We start from the raw sequence: 20,950 nt of genomic DNA, 5'->3' as shown, positions 1-20,950 counted from the left end.
TCGTAAAAAATAGCCATAGCAGATATGCTGAAAGCTTACTTGAAGAGAGATAACAAAATGCACGAAAAAATAAAACCAGAGGCAGTTTGATACGGGTTAGGTATTGTGGAAAAAAAGTGGCGTATGAATAAAAGAGAAGAACAAGTGATTTGAACAAATCCCCAAGTAGTGCATTGTGATAAGTGCAGATACGTGCTCCTGGATGACTCTGGTCAGAGACCTGCTCAGGAGGCAGATGCCCGCAGGCAGAAGAGGAGAGGGATCTGCAGTTTTTGATGCTATATTGCTGTAGGCTGACTGTAGTCTCAGTGAAACCGCTTCCTAACACACTGTAAGATCTCTCATTGGTAAACGTGAAAAGGGCTGATAGGAGCACGCATTCACAAGGGACGCTCGCCCAGAGGTCTTTGAAAATATCAGCTGCTCTCTTGGTTTCTTTTATGTATCTTTACATTGACAGATGAACTTTTAGGCAGATTTGCAGGGTTTTTCAACCGCACTCTCTAGGTGAATCTGTCACAAACACTTCCCCTAAAAAAAAAGAATAATAATAATAAAAAAATAAAATAACTCTTCCTGCACCATTGTTTTCATGACATTTCAGCACATTTTACCAGCCAAGTTTAATTACTGAAATGCAAAAAAAAAAAAAAATGCATTAAACTACATTTATATTGTTACAAAGGATTCAAATAAATGACAAAAAATAAATTGCTAATCATCATATAATTCCAGAAGCAGCTGCATCACCATTTCTACAAAAATAAATAAATAAATGAAAACCAGCACATCTGTCGTCAACCTTGATAATAATCTGCAAATATTACAACAATTTCTGAGAAAGGATCTCGTGACGCTGAAGACTGGAGTAATGATGCTGGAAATTCAGCTTTGTAATCACAGAAATAAATAACATTTTTAAATCTATTCAAACAGAAAACAGTTGCTTAAATTGTTTCAATATTTCACAACAGAACTGTTTTCTTTGAATAATAAAACAATACGAACTCATTATTTGAATGGTAGTGTCACTGTAGAGATAAAGTCTTTTTACATCTTGGTGATAGATATGGTGCTGTCTTTTGTTCTTCAACTGATATCCTCACCTTTATTTTCTCTCGCTTGTTTCTCTCTGTCCAGTGGAGAGAGTGGTTCTGGGAAGTCTGTGGCCTGTAAGCACATCCTGAAACACCTGGCTGCCCGCTCAAGTCCCAAAGGCTTCGCTTTAGAGCCGCGGATGAAGCATGTAAGTCTGTCTGTTCGGCACACACTAAGAAACATCTGGATCCTCTTTTTACATAGAGCACTTCTGCCTCTGGTAAAAAAATAAAAATAAAAAAAAAACAAAATTAAATCTTTGTTTTTATGTTTTTTTTTTTAGATATTTATTTACAAATAATGCAACATCTTTAAAACAAGAAATTTAATTGAGCTGCCCTCAGTGTAGTGTACTCGATGTACAATGTACTCATGTAGTGATTGTTATGCGTTCGCTGTGTTGAACGTTCAGTGTTTTTCTCGTGTGTGTTCTGTTATCTGAACCCTGGAGGTGTCTATGTGCTTTCAGTTACTCCTTCAGAGTCATGATAGCCTCAAACAGCTGGTATCCTCTCATCCATCAGAGATTTAGATGCTTTGAATGAGCCTCCGAAAGCCCGAGGTTGGCAAATTGTGCTTATTGTTGAATCTCAAGGAAAGAGGCATTGTTAGATAAAGACACATCCACATACAGAAACCACTGGAGCCATTTAATGACCAGGGGCCACTGGTGACATTATTACACATGAATGCATCTCTCTCTCTGTCTCTGCAGTGTGTGTGTGTGTGTGTGTGTGTGTGTGTGTGTGTGTGTGTGCTCTTAATTCTAGATGCAGCAGTACACAGCACAGCCTTTTGCTGTTGTCTCTTTATTGAGTACATTTTATCGGTTGTGGCTTGTCGCCACCTGGTGGAAAAAAAATGCTAAGTGGCCTGAGTAGTTATCCTTGTGGCCTAGTGAGCTGTCTTCTGTTTAAACAAGTAGCTGCCTTTTAAGATAAATATACATGTGTCTTTATAAGTGCTGCTCTGCAGGTCAAAAGTCTTGAATTTTTTTTTTTTTTTTTACATTTATTGCTATAATATTATAAATGTAATTACAATTTAAAATAAATATCTATCTATCTATCTATCTTAACCATTCAAATTCCAGGGTAACCTGTTTCATGTATTATTACAATGCTCAGAAATCCAGTATCTTTGGAGAGCGATTTCAATTAAGTGCTGTCTAGGTAGGCTGCTCACTAGGGTCCACAATCACTAGAGAGTCCACGTGGGAACCCCTCTCTCTGTTTTGTAGTCACCACTTCATTCTTCTGTCATGTTTGCAGGTGAATGCGATCTTGGAAGCTTTTGGTCATGCTAAGACCCCGATGAACTCCTCGGCAAGCCGTTTCATCAAGCTGATCTCACTGCAGTACTGTGAGAAGAGACGGAGTCTACTCAGAGGTAGCTACACTGCTTCGGACTTCACTTGGATTAGCTGTAGCATTGCTTTGATGTTGTTGAATGTAGAGAAATGGAGAATGTGTTTTTTTTAGGTGTCAGCTCTCAGCAGAGATCATCCTTCACCTATAGAGGGAGCCATTGCTCTGTTAATGACCATCATCTCTTGTTTTCAGGCCGTCTGTACACTTACATGCTGGAGAAGTCGAGAGTCATCTGCACTCCGCTGCTTCAGCAGAACTTTAACATCTTCTACCTGATGTCTGAGGGGCTTTCAGCAGAGGAGAGGAGTACTCTGTATCTAAACAATGTCCTAGCTCACAGGTAACACTGGCAGGCATGCTATTTATGTGCATTTATTTATTTGAGAAACACTTCTTTTACAAAACCTCCATTATAAAAACACATCCTACATTATTATTAATTCTAACATATTACACATAAGGATTATTTTATTTTATTGCCAGTGAATATTTATGTTTTATGTCGTTTTTTTAATGGTATTTTATTTTGTTTTATTTTATTCACAAACACTGCAAGTGCATGTTTCAAAATAAGCTTAAATATTCTGATATTTTAAATAAACCTTAACATTTGGAAAGTCGACTTATTTATAGTTTTCGTAGAAAACCAACTTGAAAAGTAGATAGTTATCATTAGTGTAATACACCTTTTCAAACATGTTTTTTTTCAGATTCAGATATAGATCTCTACAATGTTTATGCTGTAGTTAAGGGTAGACTGAGACATGAACACTACAAGTTATTAAATTCGATTATTAAATTCAGCAGTCAGCAAAATGCATTGAATTTGCATTGTCAGATTGATTCTCTTTTAGCCTTTAACGCCAACATTTTTCAAAATGTAAAAAACCCTGAACTCTCTGTGAACCTGAGCGTCCTCAGCAAATCTTGCATAAGGGTAAATGGAAGGTTGTCATTAAAAATGTAACATTCACTTTTCTTTGACTTGAATTTGTGATTATGTCAGTGACACTTAGAACATCTGCAACTTTTTTGTTTTGTGCCAATGTAAAGTCTGTCATCGCAGATCTTAAATGACACTAATCATGTCTCTTGTGTGTGTGTGTGTGTGTTTTTCAGGTGTATGAGCACAGCGGCTCCCGGTGAAACTCCTGCAGTAGCTACAGCGTGTCCTCAGAGCAGAGAGAAGCTCTCGGCCCTTAAACAGGCTCTGCGTGCCCTCGGCTTCAACAGACTGGTACACACATGTTCAGAAACACATGCATCCTCACGCATCATGCAAAGATCTAAAATAACTGCACATGCACGCTTAGTTTTTATTGTGTGTGAGACATAAATACAATGAAGTTCAAAAATATGAGAACACATAGATGTAGGATTCAAAGTTAATTTCAACCTGGAAATAAAAACATTAAATAAAATTAAATAACAATAAATAAAGAATCATGGCTCCATTTATTTATAAATATGGAAAAGAAAAACAGTAACGTTGTGAAATATTGTTGCTATTTAAAATCATGGTTTTCAATTTTTATATACTATAAAATATAATTTATTCTTGTGATTCAAAGCTTAATTTTAAGCATCATCAGTCCAGTCTTCAGTGTTACATGATCCTTCAGAAGTCATTCTAATTGGCTGATTTCTTATCAATGTTGGAAGCAGTTTTGCTGCTTAATATATATATATTTTTTTGTAACGTGATAATTTTTACCTTTCCAAAGTTTGGGTGTCAGTAATTTATTATTTTTTTCTTTCTTTCTTTTTTAAAATAAATTAATGCTTTTATACTGCAATGATGTGTTAAATTTATTTAAAAAAAAAGTTATAATAAAGATTTGTATTATTAGAATTTTTAAAAATATTTTAATTAAATGGTTTTCTTTTTAACTGTATTCATCAAATAGTCCTGAAAAAAAAAAAAAAAACAGGTTCCAAAAAATATTCAGCAGCACAACTTTTCCAACATTGATAATAAATCAGCGTAATAAAATGATTTCTGAAGAATCATGTGACACTGAAGACTGGACTGATGATGCAAAAAACAAATTATATTTTAAAACACATTAAAATAGAAAACCATTCTTTTAAACTGTAATAATATTTTACAATATTAAGTTTTAGTTTTTAGTTTTATGTGTTATTTCAGTTGATGTTTTATGGCTTTACTTTGAGTTAAAGTTAGCTTTGACTGGTTTTAAGTGACTCACATGTACAGGGACCGAGAGCTGGTATGCCTCTGGCTTTGGCAGCCGCTTCAGACATGTTGTTCTGATTTATGTAGTTTACCCATTATAACTCATTACAGTATGTCTGGAGACTATAAAACACACTGCTCAGACTGGCATTCAGCCTGAGGACACACTAACCTGTCAACCTGTGTGCTGTTATTACAGTAAGCTAACGACTTGAAGAGTATGTTCACAATGGAGCACTAGCATATGAATTACTGCACACTACGTTTGCACGAACACATGCACACCCTTAAGGTAATACATGGACATTCTGTTACAGTGGAGAGTGTAATAGAGTTAACACTGTGTTCTGAGTTCAAACACACACATTCACATGCACTCCCTCACACACCTGACCTAAAGACTTCACACCGTGCTCAAATCCTGCCAGGGTCCTGTAAATCTGCTCCAGTAAAGGAAGACCGTTCCTCTCATCCCATCAGTGCAGCACGAGCCTTTATGACCCTTACACACATTTATATAACACAGTCTCTCAAACTTTACCTTTTACTTTACATTCACTCTCTCACTGACACAAGACTTCCTCGTCTCTTTCTTTTACACTCACAGTAGAGCAGTGGTATCAATCTTTTTGACTTCACACAATGTCCATAATGTTCATATCTTAAAACTACTGTATACAATGCAACTCCAATTTCCTATTCTAATACCAGCCACCAAATTAGACATGCATCCTTTTGGACCCAGCCCACACATGTGACTGGACTGTGCCGTGTAATTGACCGTTTTCAAGTGGTCTGTTTTTTTTCGCCTTGTAGAAGTCTCCAGTCCGGTCTGACTCTCAGCGCTTTGTCTCTCTTTCAGGAGGTGGAGAATTTGTTTGTGGTCCTCTCTGCGCTGCTGCATCTGGGAGATGTGCGCTTCACCGCCCTGACAGACGCTGACACTGCGTTTGTGTCCGACTTACAGCTGCTAGATAGAGGTCAGTCGTGCAGCTGCAGCATGAGGCCAGCAGGGGGCGATCCCCTCCACCAGAAGCTCTGAAGGATAGACTGGGGAATTGCTGTCGCACACCATCCAGGGTTGTTTACATCAGTTTTACTGTGGCGTAATAGCAGAATCACTCACTACACAATGGAAAACTCGCTCTGACACACATACATGTCATGCAATTTAGTGCTAATCTGTCTTTTTATCCACACACATGCACAGGGTCACCTGTTTCCTTAAGCTCTGAAGAGCAGCGGGGCGGAACAGAAAGGCCACTTGCTGCCCTCCGCGTTACATAATGACACACATAATACTGAGCCTGGGTAAACAAGTGACGTCAGCACACGCAAATACACAAACTGATACATTCGCATCCGTGTGAGGTTCCCATCGGCGTGGATACATGAGAACACACCCGAAAACACACTCAGATTAATGACAGTGCACTAGATGCCATATGCAAACAGTGATATAAGTGCATGAGAGAAAGTAAATGGGAGGCCATAGTTCAAAGCTGGACTGTGTATGTGTTAAAACATGTTATGTTGACTCTGCAAACTGATTGGAGGAGCCATGTTCAAAGCCTTTTTTAAATGGTCAGTGTGGCATTTACATAATATGAGCTTGTAGAAGGTGATGAGTATTTGTGATTTGTAATTGCTTAAGAATTATAATACAGCATCCTGTTTGGAGTCACCAGTGAGTTACCGTTGGATTAAGTGCATAGCTGTTTATGTTTGTTATATATGCATATGTTTTATTATTCCCAGTAAAAAAAAAAAAATAATAATTATTTTGTTTTGTTTTGTTTTATTACATTTATTTTGTTTTGTTTTGACTTCAGATGTGGCTTATCCAAACAGATTTTAGATGTGTAACTGATTGTACTCATAAATGTGTGTGAATATTATTTATTTGTTTTTTCTGCAGTGGCTGGGATGCTGCAGGTGAGCTCTGAAGATCTAGGCTCTGCCCTCACCTCTGATGTGCAGTGTTTCAAAGGTACAACCTTCAGTTTCCACGGACCAGCATCAATCAACACACAGACTAAACACTGTCAGTTAAAGGATTGGTTCACTTCCAGAATAAAAAAAAAATTCCTGATAATTTTCTCATCCCCATGTCATCCAAGATATGTATGTCTATCTTTCTTTAGACACAAATAAATGAAGGTTTTGGAGGAAAACACTCCAGGATTTTTCTCCATATAATGGATTGCCAATGGGTTGAAGGTCCAAATTGCAGTTTTAGAGCAGCTTCAAAGGGCTCTACACGATCCCAGCCAAGCATTAAGGGGCTTGTCTAATGAAATAATCACTCATTTTCAAAAAAAGGAGAAGAAATTATACAGTTTTTAACCATTAATCTGATTTTCACGCATTACATAGTCATGCACAGTTAGCTCTTGGTCAGTGTAATCTGGTTCAAAAAGGTAGGATAGTGTGAAAAACTTTTTTTTCCTCCAACTTCAAAATCATCCGACATAATTGTACTATCTTTTGTTGTAAAGGGCATTTTATTCTCTTTTGCACATTTGCTTTGTACACACTGGGTTTGGTACATCCACCTACATGCATGAGCTTTCCTCCATTTCTTTGTGACTGGATCTTGGATAGCATGGAGGTGAGCAAATGATCACGAAATTTTAATTCTGGAAGTGTACTGATCCTTTAAAGTCAGCTTGTTTAGCATAACAACATACCGTATTTTCCGGACTATAAGTCACACTTTTATTCATAGTTTGGCTGGTCCTGCGACTTATAGTCAGGTGTGACTTATTTATCAAAATTAATTTGACATGAACCAAGAGAAATTAACTAAGAGAAATGAACCAAGAGAAAACATTACCGTCTCCAGCCACCAGAGGGCACTCTATGCTGCTCAGTTCTCCTGTAGTCTACACTGAAGACATAGAGCGCCCTCTCGTGGCTGTAGATGGTAATGTTTTCTCTTGGTTCTTGGTTCTAAATAAATGCGACCTACATATGTTTTTTTCCTCGTCATGACGTATTTTTGGACTGATTCGACTTATACTCAGGTGTGACTTATAGTCTGTAAATTACGGTACATGTCTTAAATCTCACTGCTGGGAGGCCTGCTGACACCAGTCAGTGAGATGTACTGGCCTTTGCTCGGTGACAAACTCTTCGATGAATGCGTCCTCAAGCGTTTGGCCTTGGATTGTGTTACTGGCAAGCCCAAATTGGCACAATTGGATAACTGCCTTCTCATTTAAAATACACAGACATAAACACATAATTCTTTTGTGAGGCCTAGACTATGTACATGTTGTGCCATTATATCAAAATTGTAGAGTATTTATGAGTCACATGATGTCTGGATGTTAACCTAATTCAGCAATCGAGGACACACCAACCTATTGCCTAAAACTACAAGCACACTTACAAGCATTGTCTTGTTTCTGTCTGTGATTTGTCTCTGTATCCTTGACTTTGTCACGCATCTGTGCCTCCCAAAAAACTCAATTCTGTTATCATTTATTCTCCAAAAATGCATGGGAGTAGTGTAAAACTGGTCCAAAATCACTGGTGCACTGTATACATTCTAGATACATTCTGAATCTATTTATTTGCTTTGCATGATGAAAAGATCAAAATTGTAATGACTTACATTGTCTTGAATTCTTGACATAAGTCCTAGCTCTAGCATTCATAACACAAATTGGTAATTGGCATTATATTGAGTCAAATCTAAAACGGTCTGAATGATTGTTTCAAGAACAATCTAGTTAATGACTCTGATAATCTGAAAGGGTAGAATATCAGTGGATAACAAAATCAATTTGGCTTTTATCATACATTAATGCTGCTTTTGAAACTTGAATACTTCAGTTCCCATTCATTGTAATTATATGGACAAGTGCAAGCGATATGCTCTTTATTAATTTGGACCCCAAAAGTAATTTCAAGTAAGTTATAATTTAAAGAAAGTAATTTGAAGACAGTCGTCCTGATTTTGAAAAGACATGAGGGAGAGTAAGTCTTAAATTTGAATCTCTGGGTGAACTAATCTCATGATGATCTGTTGTTTTGATCATTGTGTTCCTCAAACAAGCAAACAATTCAGAAAGAAATGCCATCTTTACAATGCCACGCTTGTGTGAAATATATGCAGAAGATGCATTAATCTCCGATATGCGGCAGTCACAGGGCACTGACTGGTGGTCAGACGTTGGATCTGAGTGCATCTGAATGTTGACGCGCTGTGGCCGGCCATGAATGGCATAGCGAATGCGGTGATTCAGTGTCTGACATCATCAAAGGTCACATCATCGGAGTCCAGGCGTTGTGTGTCCTCCACATTAGCATGTGCAGTGTCCTCTCAGCCAGCACCACTAACAATGGCCCGCTTGTTTTTTAGCTACCCACATGCAGCGTATATCAGTCAGAATGTGACACACTGTCTCCAGTTTGTTTTCCTCTTTGCTCTGTTCCCCTGTTGTTTTGAGCAGTCACTGGCTGTTTTGATGTTTTTTACTTGAAGGATCAGCTTGCATTTAGATAAAGATCCTGTTATGCTGGTTAATGCTGGTTCAGTGACGGTCTAGCGATGGGACAACAAAACAACCAGCATCGTTGACTTTGCTGGTTAAAGAATTAATTTGCCACAAAAATGAAAACATGAAACTACTTCTGATGGATTCAATCTTGTATGACTTACTTTCTGCTTTGCAACGCAAAGTTATTTAAGAGTGTATTCATGCTGTTCTTTCCATATAACTTAATTGATAGTGCCCATATGGATAGTTTGGGTTTTTAAGGAATAACTTAATAAGGTTTAACTGTGTTAAAGTGAGCTTGTGCTATATTTGACAGCCCTAAAATGTACACGAGACATACACACATATATATATATATATATATATATATATATATATATATATATATATATATATATATATATATATATATATATATATATATATATAATTTTTTTTTTTTTTTTTTTTACATTCTGCATGTTCCCTATTGATCGACAAGATATAATTGTCTCTGATCAACAACTGTTCTTAAACGATCAGCTGATGTGGGATGTGCAGATAGTTGCTTTTACCATATAATTCAGATTATTGGCTGATACATCACTGCATCCTTAACATATACATAGTGGGGTCCAACGCGTATGACCACCTGTGCTAGTCTTTAAGGATGGAAGACAATGTGAAAAGGTTACTACCTGCTTGACATTTGCCCTCTGCCTCAGGTGATGTCATAACAAGGCGCCACACCGTCGAAATGTCCAACCATCACAGAGATCTCTTGGCTAAAGCTCTGTATGGACGACTCTTCAGCTTCTTGGTCAATAACATTAACTTTTACCTCCAAGGCCATGAAGAAAGCACTGGGTAAGATGCATGTTTGTGTGTGTGAGCGTGCACGTGAGCTTAGATTCATGCTTTTATATGGATACGTTTTCCTTTGTGCATTTGAGTGTGAATGAGAGACCTGAATAAAGGAGATAGTTAATGAGTTATTGTACATTTCAGCAACTTACAGAACATACTCGGCTGTTACCAGTAGAAACAAGCACCGAGTCCTTCTCAGAGACCTTCTGTGATTAATATTAGTCAAAACAGTGAGGTTTTCAAAGTATTCACATAGTGTATGTGAGACATCTGCCATAAAGCACCCGAAGGTAAGTTGACAGAGCCAGTAGCGTATGAGCATGAAGACACACCTCCCCTGCTGTTATTGCATTATGTGAAAGGTATCTCGCGGCTAAAACTGAAATTTCCATGGAACTCCAAGTATGTGTATTCACACACAAACAAGTCACAGTGAATCATCATTCCACACCATTTCACATGCCTCACTATCCCTCCAAAAATGAAATTATATTCACCCTGGAAGACAAACAGTTAGAATCTTGCAGCTTCTCTAATGGCTGTATTCAGTAAATACTTTCAAATTATTGCTGTTTATCAGACTCCAAGCTTTTGAATGGCTGTGTGTGTGTGTGTGTTAAATGCATATGCATATACATATATGTTTGCTACAATTATAATGCAAGTAACAGTTATTTATTCATGAATGGTAAGTTCAACTAATACTCAGCAATTATTAATTTTGGACGCTGAATATGGATTAAACGGAAGAAATAATCACACAATTAAAACCAGCTGTCTTTTATTTTTATGAAAGTTTTAGTATTGTAAGAAAACGAAGGTCTTTCTGTACCATTCTGAAGTGTGATCTATATATATATATATATATATATATATATATATGTACATGTATGTATGTGTGTGTGTGTGTGTGTGTGTGTGTGTGTGTATCTTTTTTTTTAATATTTTACAGCTGATTGGTCCATGTTAGAAAGCATTCTGACACGTCGGACAGCTTAAACACTTACAGTGATGTCGAGTGCTTCTAACGTAGATGCGGTGTAACAGTAAATCATGACAGAATTGTCTTGACATAACCTTTTGTTTCTTAGAAAACCTGCATGTACTTGTTTTTTTTTTTCTTGGCAGCGACCTTTAAGTGTTGTTGTTTTTCTTTCTATCTGCTTTTTACATCAGCAATGTTGCACTTAAGCCACACTTAAGCTGTGGTTCAAGACAATTTGTTTGCTTCAGGTCACAAATCAATGTTTACACTGCTCCCTCCCTCTACAATCCTGAACAGTGTTCCTATCTTTTTGACAGTGATCCTGCCCTTGAGATAAGCATCCTGGACATCTTTGGCTTTGAGGAATTCCAGCGCAATGGTTATGAAAAGGTAAGGGGAGACAGAACAGATATAATGAGGACAATAAAAATTAGACATTAACATCTGATTGTGACCTTTTGAAAGTGTCTTTCATGTCATTGTAATGTCAAACTGAGGCTAACATTTACAGCAGCCTTAATGAGTGCAGTCTGTTTAGCTTTTCATCTAACTCTTAAAAAAACACAAACTGCTCCTCACCTTGGTCTCTGGGCCTCCTCGACCCTGTACTCTGTACTGGGTTTGATGTGGAGCTGCCACACAGCCACAGATCAGTGGGAATCAATGCATTTCGTTCATGATCCTGTTTCCCATACAGGGGAAAGCACTGCCAGTATGTTCCTGCTTTGGGCTATGACTTTTTTAAACTTAATGACAGACGGGGTGTTCTTCTGACAGTTTTGTTTTCAATGACAAAGGTATTTGATTCTATGCGACTCTATGCTGACTTTATAGATCTGTTCCCAATCTGGGTGAGCTGCTGTATAGACTGTATCATAAGTGTGTTCTGACCATTATTTAATATCTACAATTTGGAAAATGTGTATTATAATAGTTTGCAAGAGTGTAAGTATATCTACAGTGAGGATGTGAAAATAGACTATTGAGTAGACAAGTTTGGTGTGATGACGTTTAATAACCCATGTCACGGCTGGGGTATTACTGATGTATTTTATGTCATAGAGTTAAATGTGAAAATATATTAAGCTTGTGGTTTTTCTACAGACCTTATTTCAGTCATTTAACCAAAAGCCCATTCAATATACCTATTGACTTCAGGGCGATGGAACCAGAAATGTTCAGATTAGAACTAATTGAGCAAACGTGCAGTTATTTTTCTGCTTGCACCAGGTGAAATGCTTCTGATGTTTTGTTTTTCCTGGTTCAGGAGTGGCTTGGTTCTAGCAATGTGACAGCCGTAGCCCTTTTCCTGAAGACATCTGTGTGTGGTGACTCTTGATGCACTGATTTCAGCGTCAGTCCACTCCTTGTGAAGCTCTCTCAAGTACTTAAATCGGCTGTTCTTGACAATCTTCCCAAGGCTGTGGTCATCCCTGTTGCTTGTGCACCTTTTCCTACCAAACTTTTTCCTTCCAGTCAACTTTCTATGAATATATTTTGATACAGCACTCTGTGAACAGCCAGCCCATTCAGCAATGACCTTCTGTGGCGTACCCTGTTGATGATTGTCACGGCATTAGTCTTTCCCATAATTGTGGTTGCATGTTCTAGACTCGCCCAAGATGTACCCAGTATTTATACTCAAAATTAATTAAACTAATCAAACTCAAAATGGAGATACTGTTTTTTTTTTTTTTTTTTTTTTTTTTTTTTCTAAGCTGTAAGTTGTAACCATCAGAATTAAAAAAAAAAAAAAAAAAAAAAAAAAAAAAACTTTTGAAATATTTTAGTTTGTACAATGAATCTAGATTATAAGAAAGTTTGCTTTCTTTAAATTATTATTATTATTATTATTATTTTAGATGCACCTGTAGATTAGAAAAATACTTAATCTCTGAATAATAGTTCAGAATTGACTATTAATGCTTAATTAATAAGCTTTTGGTATTAACATTAATTGTTCTAAATCAGTCAGAAAGGCAGCTATCTAGGTTTCTGTACAGAGCCTATATGTTTGACTCCAGATATACATGGCTTCTGTACGTCCCAGAGAGGTCGTGTAAGGAAATGTAGTGAAAAATAAACTTTGTTTAAATTGTTGTGAAACCATTACTGCATTAGTTGTGGTCATACTTCACAGAGCTGTTATATTTTGGACAGGATCCCGGAGCCAGACCCAGACACATAGCTGGGTGTGCCATATATATATTACATGTATGTTTTTTTTAATCTGAAGAGTAGCATGAAATAAGGCAGCTGCTGTCAAGACCCCGATTTGTATTATTTTAGTGTTTTGGAGAGAGACAGATGTCCTAAGGCTAAGACGCCACATGTGCACACTGCCGCCCCCTGCCCGTCTACTGTTCGAGATGTGTTTTTGTACCGGACAGATGAGGTTGACGTTTGAGAGTGTGGGGGTGGGTTTCTCCTCAGCTGAACCCTTGGCATCAGACACAAAGGAGTCTCTGTGCATGGTCGTGTTTGACCCATGAACCATCGGTCCAAGATTTGGCACCAACCAATGTCATTGTTGTCATAGACTCTATAGGGAAGATGCATGAGGTAATTTAGGGGCACTTTAGAGTAATGTTTCATACATAGCAGCTCCTGTCTGAGCGAGTCGTCCACTTCCAACTGCTAAACCAGCTGAGGATCTACATGGGAACTCTTGCTGAAACCAGCCTGCGTTGATTTGCTGGTCTTATCAGGTCTGTCTGGCTTTGTTTGATGGCAGGCAAGTCACATGTACAAACCATTTAAGAGTAGCAAACAGGCGTAGACTGGTTTGAACTCTTTCCATGAGCGCCACCAGATTCAGGCATGTGACCAAAAGCACACAATCTTATTGAATGGTCAGCTTTAATCACAAGACGATGGAAAATAGATTAAATGCCTCTCTGTAAAAAATGTCCTTTTGCGTTGATGTGATGTGACAGTTCATATCGTCAGAACAGGTTTATTAACTCATTAACTAATAGTTCATTAAAATTAAAGTTTTTGCACCAAATTTTCATCTTGGTATGAACATACCTTTAGACCAGTGTTTATGTTCAAGCAGTGGAACAGCATAGCCAAGCTAAATACGGCAGACATTTTTGTGTGGGAATATTTTTAAAGGTCTGTCCCCATCAGTCTAGATGAGGGTCTTTATTTGTGTGTGTGAATGTGTTCTTTCTGTGACAGATATTCATCTAGACAGATGTTGAGAGGTTGGCAGGTAGGTGTGTGTGTGTGTGTGTGTGTGTGTGTTCCATTGCTGGATATCTTCCTTGACAGATTTGGACAAGGTGTAAATCAGGATCGGTGCTGGAAGAGATAAGTGCTTACCCACAATCCCCTGGGAGATCTCCTTGGGATGCTGTGTGTGACAGGTTGGGGAATTCTTACGAGACACTGAGATGTCAATTACTTGTCTTCTAAATGTTAAGCACTTTTAATCCACATGTGAAGGAAGAGTTAGGGTCTTTGACCTCTCAAGGTCACAAGAATGAGAAAAAAACAAATGAGGTGTGAACTAGGTCTTTAATGCCCACTTGGGGCATACCAATTACAATACAAGTGTCAGAATCGGGTCTGAATGAAATCTGTAAGTCTACAAATACTCATCAAATACTCTTTCTTTAGCATTTTCTGTACATCCAATTACACAAACCAATGCACCACTATTCTAGATTATTTTTTCTCCATACTAGGGGTTACACAATATAACAGAATTGACAATAGACATGATAGACACCCCAATGTGCAGAAATGACAATCAGCAGTAAGTTTTTCTTGCATGCTTTTGTGCAGTTATCGTTACAAACTCTTGCATTTTGAGTGTGATTTATCATGACAGTGTTGTATCATCTCTGGTTAAGTGTTTTCTTGCATTAAGTCTTGCATTGGGGCATTAGTGCTTCTTTCAGAATGGATCTGAGATCTTTTCTCCATGGATGGCCTTTTTTTGCTCACTGCTCTGGAATTTTCCCTCTTTTTCTCCAAGCTCTGATCTTTTTCTTTCATGATGTGTGCAGTCTTCCTCTGACATCCTGTAGCGCTTTGAAACCTCATGATGAGAAGTTGATGAGGTGCACCCAGCTTTTCTAAAATGCTTGTTTTCTTTCCTCTCCATTGCTTCCACTGTGGTCGTCTGTTCTTCATCCAGTGCGTGTTGCCACATTAAACTTAGACGACGCTTATGTTGATACAACCAAGCCGTATACTTCCCTCCGATGGATTTAGCAGTATCAAAACAGCTCCATCATATACGACCTTAGCTCTTCTGAGAAAGCTATGAAAAACATATCTGAAATCAACAGCCAGATGAATTGAAACTGAAGGGTGGCTGAAGAATTCTTTTGTTTGGGAGAAGGCCACCATTTACTCCTCTACTCCATCAGATATTGCATCTTTGGTCCTCATGGAAAAGCTTCTATGGCCTGCTTTGAAATGTTAAGAAGCACTTGGTATATACCTTGTATGGATTCCCACTGTGGTTCCTGCTTTGGCTTTTTAAACTTCCTTCCATTAGGGTTCCTTGTTTTTAACTTCCATCTCGGCAGAATAATGGTGATAAATGATTTAAATGAGTCCAGTATCTTGGTTATTAGGGTGAACTCCTGGAATAAACCCACTCACTGAAGCGTGTGGAACACTGAGTGAATGGGTGCGAGGGGTTAATGTTCAATGCTTATTATAGCGATGTTCGTTAAGAGGTAATTAACGTACATGCCAGCTCTTTGTGTGCAGATAAAACTGCCTGTCACATAAGTGTTTGTGAAATGTGCAATGCTAAAATTGAATAAAAAGCATTGTTTGTTACCACGTCAACAAAGGTGTATAAACATGAAAAATGAAGTGACTTTTGTGTTTTTGTGTCTGTAGCTGTGCGTGAACATGGTGAATGAGCGGATCAGGCAGTTCACCGCAGACGTGCTCTTCCAGCAGGAGCAGCGGGAATGTCTGCAGGAGGGGGTTGCCATGGAGACGCTACGCTCCCTCGGCAACCAGACAGCGGTGCTGGACGTCTTCTTCCAGGTACACAGTCAAGAGCGGCTTTCCGAGAGCTGTGGAAGGAGGGAGGGAAGGAGAGGAAAGCTTTTTTCCCACCCTGAGGCTCCTGACCCTTTACAAGAGCCCCTCTGTTGCCTCTTTAATTGCCGTCTATTCATTTACTGACTCAATAACGGATGTTTTATAAAGACTAACACACATCCAGACGTGTTGAATTCCCTTAGGTGTCGCAAAGATGTGATAAAGCCCATATTTTAGACTATGAATCTATTAGCCATTTGTCAGATGTGACCATTTTATGAGTGTTGAAATGACTGAGTGACACAGCATTTTACACACAGTAGCACATTTTCTCTTGCCACACACACATTTGTGCTTTACCTCACTACATGTATTATATTATTCTGTGTACATTTAAATGGGTTTTATGACTGTTTCAAGCTTTCACATACAGGTGCTGGTCGTATAATTAGAATATCATCAAAAAGTTGATTTATTTCACTAATTCCATTAAAAAAGTTAAACTTGTATATTATATAAATTCATTACACACAGACTGATATATTTCAAATGTTTATTTCTTTTAATTTTGATGATTATATCTGATAACTAATACTTAGTTGGTCTGTGCATTGTGGTTCTTGAAGCACTGACTCCAGCTGCAGTCCACTCTTTGTGAATCTCCCCCACATTTTTTATGGGTTTTGTTTCGCAATCCTCTCCAGGGTGCGCTTATCCTTATTGCTTGTACACTTTTTTTCTATCACATCTTTTCCTTCCCTTCGCCTCTCTATTAATGTGCTTGGACACAGAGCTCTGTGAACAGCCAGCCTCTTTTGCAATGACCTTTTGTGTCTTGCCCTCCTTGTGCAAGGTGTCAGTGGTCATCTTTTGAACAACTGTCAAGTCAGCAGTCTTTCCCATGATTGTGTAGTCTACAGAACTAGACTGAGAGACCATTTAAAGGCATTGCAGGTGTTTTGAGTTAATTAGCTGATTAGAGTGTGGCACCAGGTGTCTTCAATATCGAACCTTATCACAATATCCTAATTTTCTGAAATACTGAATTTGGGATTTTCCTTAGTTTTCAGTTATAATCATCAAAACTGAAAGAAATAAACAACTTTTTGATGATATTCTAATTATATGACCAGCATCTGTATATGTACTTCACTGATAAACAGTTTATATATATATATAAACTGTATACACAATAAAAAAAAAATACACAATTGTATTAGATGATGTCAAGGTATAAAATGGAAATATAATGGTACTTGGAAACAGTGTACAACTTTTTTTTTTCAGTCAGTATTTCTTTGTCATGCTTATTTATTATCGTTTTATTTTGTTTTCATTTGATTTTTTTTTTTTTTTTTTTGCTTGGTTTTGATTTGGCTATTATTACTATTATTTATTTCATTTAAAAAAATTTTTTTTTAAACAGTCCTGCAGTGTGAAATTGTATTTATTTTATAGACATGAAATAGAATTATAATTGCTCAAATAATATGAATATAGAATCTGCATACTAATTCTTAAGTATTATAAAGAAACGATATAATAGTAAATTATGCACATGATGTCATGCCACAGGATGTGCCCACTACAAGATCAGAGTCAGCTACCCAATTTAATGTAGTATAGTGTAAAAAAAAATGCATGGCAGTATCATCATGCTTTTCAAGGGATATTCAATATTTCCATACAGTTCCTATTTATGTAGGCCTATTTCTTTTGATGGACTGATACTATTAAGAGAAAAGTAGCGACAAATAAATCATAAAAATAAAGAAAACATGTACAAATAATCTAACTACAAGCAACAGCACAGACAAATACAAATAAAGATTCAAGGTCACACTTTATTTTAGGGTCCAATTCTCACTATTAACTAACCATTAACTATGATTTTGCCTCAATTAACTCCTTATTTGCTGCTTATTAATAGTGTATTAGGTAGTTGTTAAGTTTAGGGTATTGGGTAGGATTATGGATGTCATGCAATATATGTACTTTATAAGCACTAATAAACAGCCAATATGTTAATAATAGACATGCTAATAAGCAACAAGTTATTAGTGTGAACTGGACCCTAAACTAAAGTGTTACCAGATTCAAAATAAAATTAACAGTGCTTTTCAGGTTTTTTAGGCAAGTCTAACATTTGTTTTTAGGAACAGAAATTGAATATAAAGTAATCAAATGTAAAATAACATTGCATATTTGACTTTTTTAAAGTTACAAAAGCTATTCATGCTATTCAAGCGCAATGAGTGATTTTCTTGTATTTTGTTGTTTAACATTAAGAAAGCACTGTCACTTTAAAATCCAGTACCCTGATGCTGTATGTTCAGCCAACTATGTCTGCTAGGATACTCACCAAGACAGGCATGTCAAAACAATTAGTTTTTTTCTGAATTTGTCTATTCAAGCACAAGACTTGAAAGAGAACTCAATGTTTGCAGGCTGAAACCTGAGACCAAACGCGGGTTTGTCAACACCTGGGTGCTGATGACGGCATTAATGACTGGTCATATTCCAGCATATGGCATCCACATTGAACAAAGTGTACAAAGAATGATTGGTTGATTTTTTTCTTTTTTCTTGTTGAAATGTATTGGGAAGCCAGAATGTGTATATATCGACAGAAACATACATTAGCTGAACTCTGTCTGTTTTACACGTTACTTAAAAAAAAAAAAACTAAAATAAATAAAAATAAAAAGCTCTATAACAGGTGCTTTGTCAGATTTACTGTAGGTGGAGATGGTTCGATTTATTTTTTTTATTTATTTTTTTTTTACAAAGGACCATTACCCCCCTTCTGAATACTATAATTTACTGTTGTCCAGCATGTTTGTGCGTGCGAGTGAAATTGACCATCCTACTGTACACAGCATAACTGTGTGTGTGTGTGTGTGTGTGTGTGTGTGTTACAGAAGCCTCAGGGTGTGCTGTGTATCATTGATGAGGAGAGTCAGTCCCTCAGGCCATGTGAAGTCAACCTTTATAAGCGGCTGCAGATCCAGCTGGATTCCTCTGGTATAGACATCATCTCACTCACAACCAAGGATGGCAACGGGAACCCCCCACCCAAAGACCAGGGGCCATCATTTACCGTCACTCACTATGCCGGCAAGGTGGGTTACGGGAAACTGCGAGTTCAAACATGCACATGCTGAGATCACGGTCATGTGCTCAACCAGAGCCTCACACACAAACACAAACCCACAGTCACACACTTCCGAGAAGCCCTCCAGAGAGTCAACACGCTTTGTCATGCTGAGAGTGAGGGCTATTCTTAGCGCTGAACTCACGTGTGTTTGTGTGTCCTCTATTGCAGGTGACCTATGACCTGACCGGCTCACTGGACAAGAACAAGGATGTTCTTCCCCAAAACATCTTGTTTGTTATGAAAAGTAAGGATTGGGAGTGTTGTGTTCTAGTTAACCTCTATATGGGCAACAAGCTCACCATGGTAACTGTAGCTCCCATCAAAAAAAATTAAAATTCCCACTGGTTAATGGACGTGTGAGGAGAGTTAGTTCGCTGGAGTTTTCCCTCTTTCCCTCTCTTTTCTTCAATTTTAAATGGCTTGTAAATGCCCATGCACATTTTACTTTAACTATGTTATGTAAGTTTTAGCATTCTCCCTCACTCTATACACCTCCTCCTCTCCCCATGTTTGGCAGGTCAGAGGTCAACACGATGCAGGAGCGTGTGCTCACATAGAGATTTGAATGGGGTGCTGTTATGTTGTTGTTTGTAGGGGATGGTGAAAATGAGGGGAGACGATTAGCTCTGGTGCCTGGCGTAATTATGCTCCAAACGTGTATAGACTTGTGTTTATTTTCTCTCTCCATCTCTCTCTTCCTCCCTGAGCAGCAAGTGAGAACGTGCTCATCCATCAAATGTTCCAGTGTAAGCTGACTCAGACGGGCTCATTGGTTCCTCATCACCAGCGGCTGAATCTCCGAGGGTCCAAAGGCACTTTGCTTAACAAGAGCACTACGCTAAATCCTGCCAGAGATGCCAAAAAATATGTGGAACTGAACAAGGTACCTAAATACAATAGTGAACCTTCACAGCCTGTTGGCACCAGTTTCATTTTAACCTGATAATTTTTTTGTGTTATTATACTAGAATAGTTGGCAACACTTTAGAATAGGGAACACATATTAAAAATAGTTTTCCCTGAAAAAACTCCTAAATTGCTGATTATTAATAGTTAGTAAGGGTGTTGTTAAGTTTAGGAATGGGGTGGATTAAGGGATCTATGGTCATGCAGAATAAGACATTAATATGTGCTGTATAAGTACTAATAAACAGCAAATATGCTAGTAATATGCATGCTTATAAGCAGCTAGTTAGTAGCGAGAATTGGTCCTTAAAATAGTGTTTATTTTTACTTTTTAATAAAGTGTTTACTTGTTTATTTATTTAAATAAATATTTACTAATACATTTTTATCATAAAATGATAATTATTTATATTTCTATTTAAATAACCTTTATTTATATATATATAACTAAATACACAATTTTATAATAATATTAAAAATGCATTAAATTCTAATAAAAATAAAAAAAATTCATAATGATATTTATATATTTATTTCTTTGTTTTATTTTTATTGTAATGCTGGAACCTTCACAGCCTAATGAAATCAATAAAAAAAAAATAACACATTTATTTATGTAATAATTGTATATTTATATATTTGTTTGTGTAGTTTTTCTTCGTAACAACATATTTTATTTTTACTGTAACTAAAACCATAATTATTTATTGAGAGAATGGAGAAAAGTCAGCACAGGATTTGATGTGAATTGCTTGACTTTAAAAAATATCCTTGTAATAAGCAACAATAGGAATATCCAGTACTTGGACTTGGATGCATGGTTTTGGTCACGCACATGGGCTTCCTCACTCCACTGTTTCAGCATTG

General features: G+C 37.3%; 1 pseudogene; it reads left to right on the top strand.

Moving 5' to 3' along the window:
* The window catches only part of LOC113053642 (unconventional myosin-XVI-like), a 161,010-nt pseudogene that overhangs the window by 84,798 nt on the left and 55,262 nt on the right, over positions 1 to 20,950 (top strand).

Source organism: Carassius auratus, chromosome 34 (genome assembly GCF_003368295.1).
Source record: "Carassius auratus strain Wakin chromosome 34, ASM336829v1, whole genome shotgun sequence".
NCBI lineage: Eukaryota > Metazoa > Chordata > Actinopteri > Cypriniformes > Cyprinidae > Carassius > Carassius auratus.
This window is presented reverse-complemented; position numbering and strand designations above follow the sequence as displayed.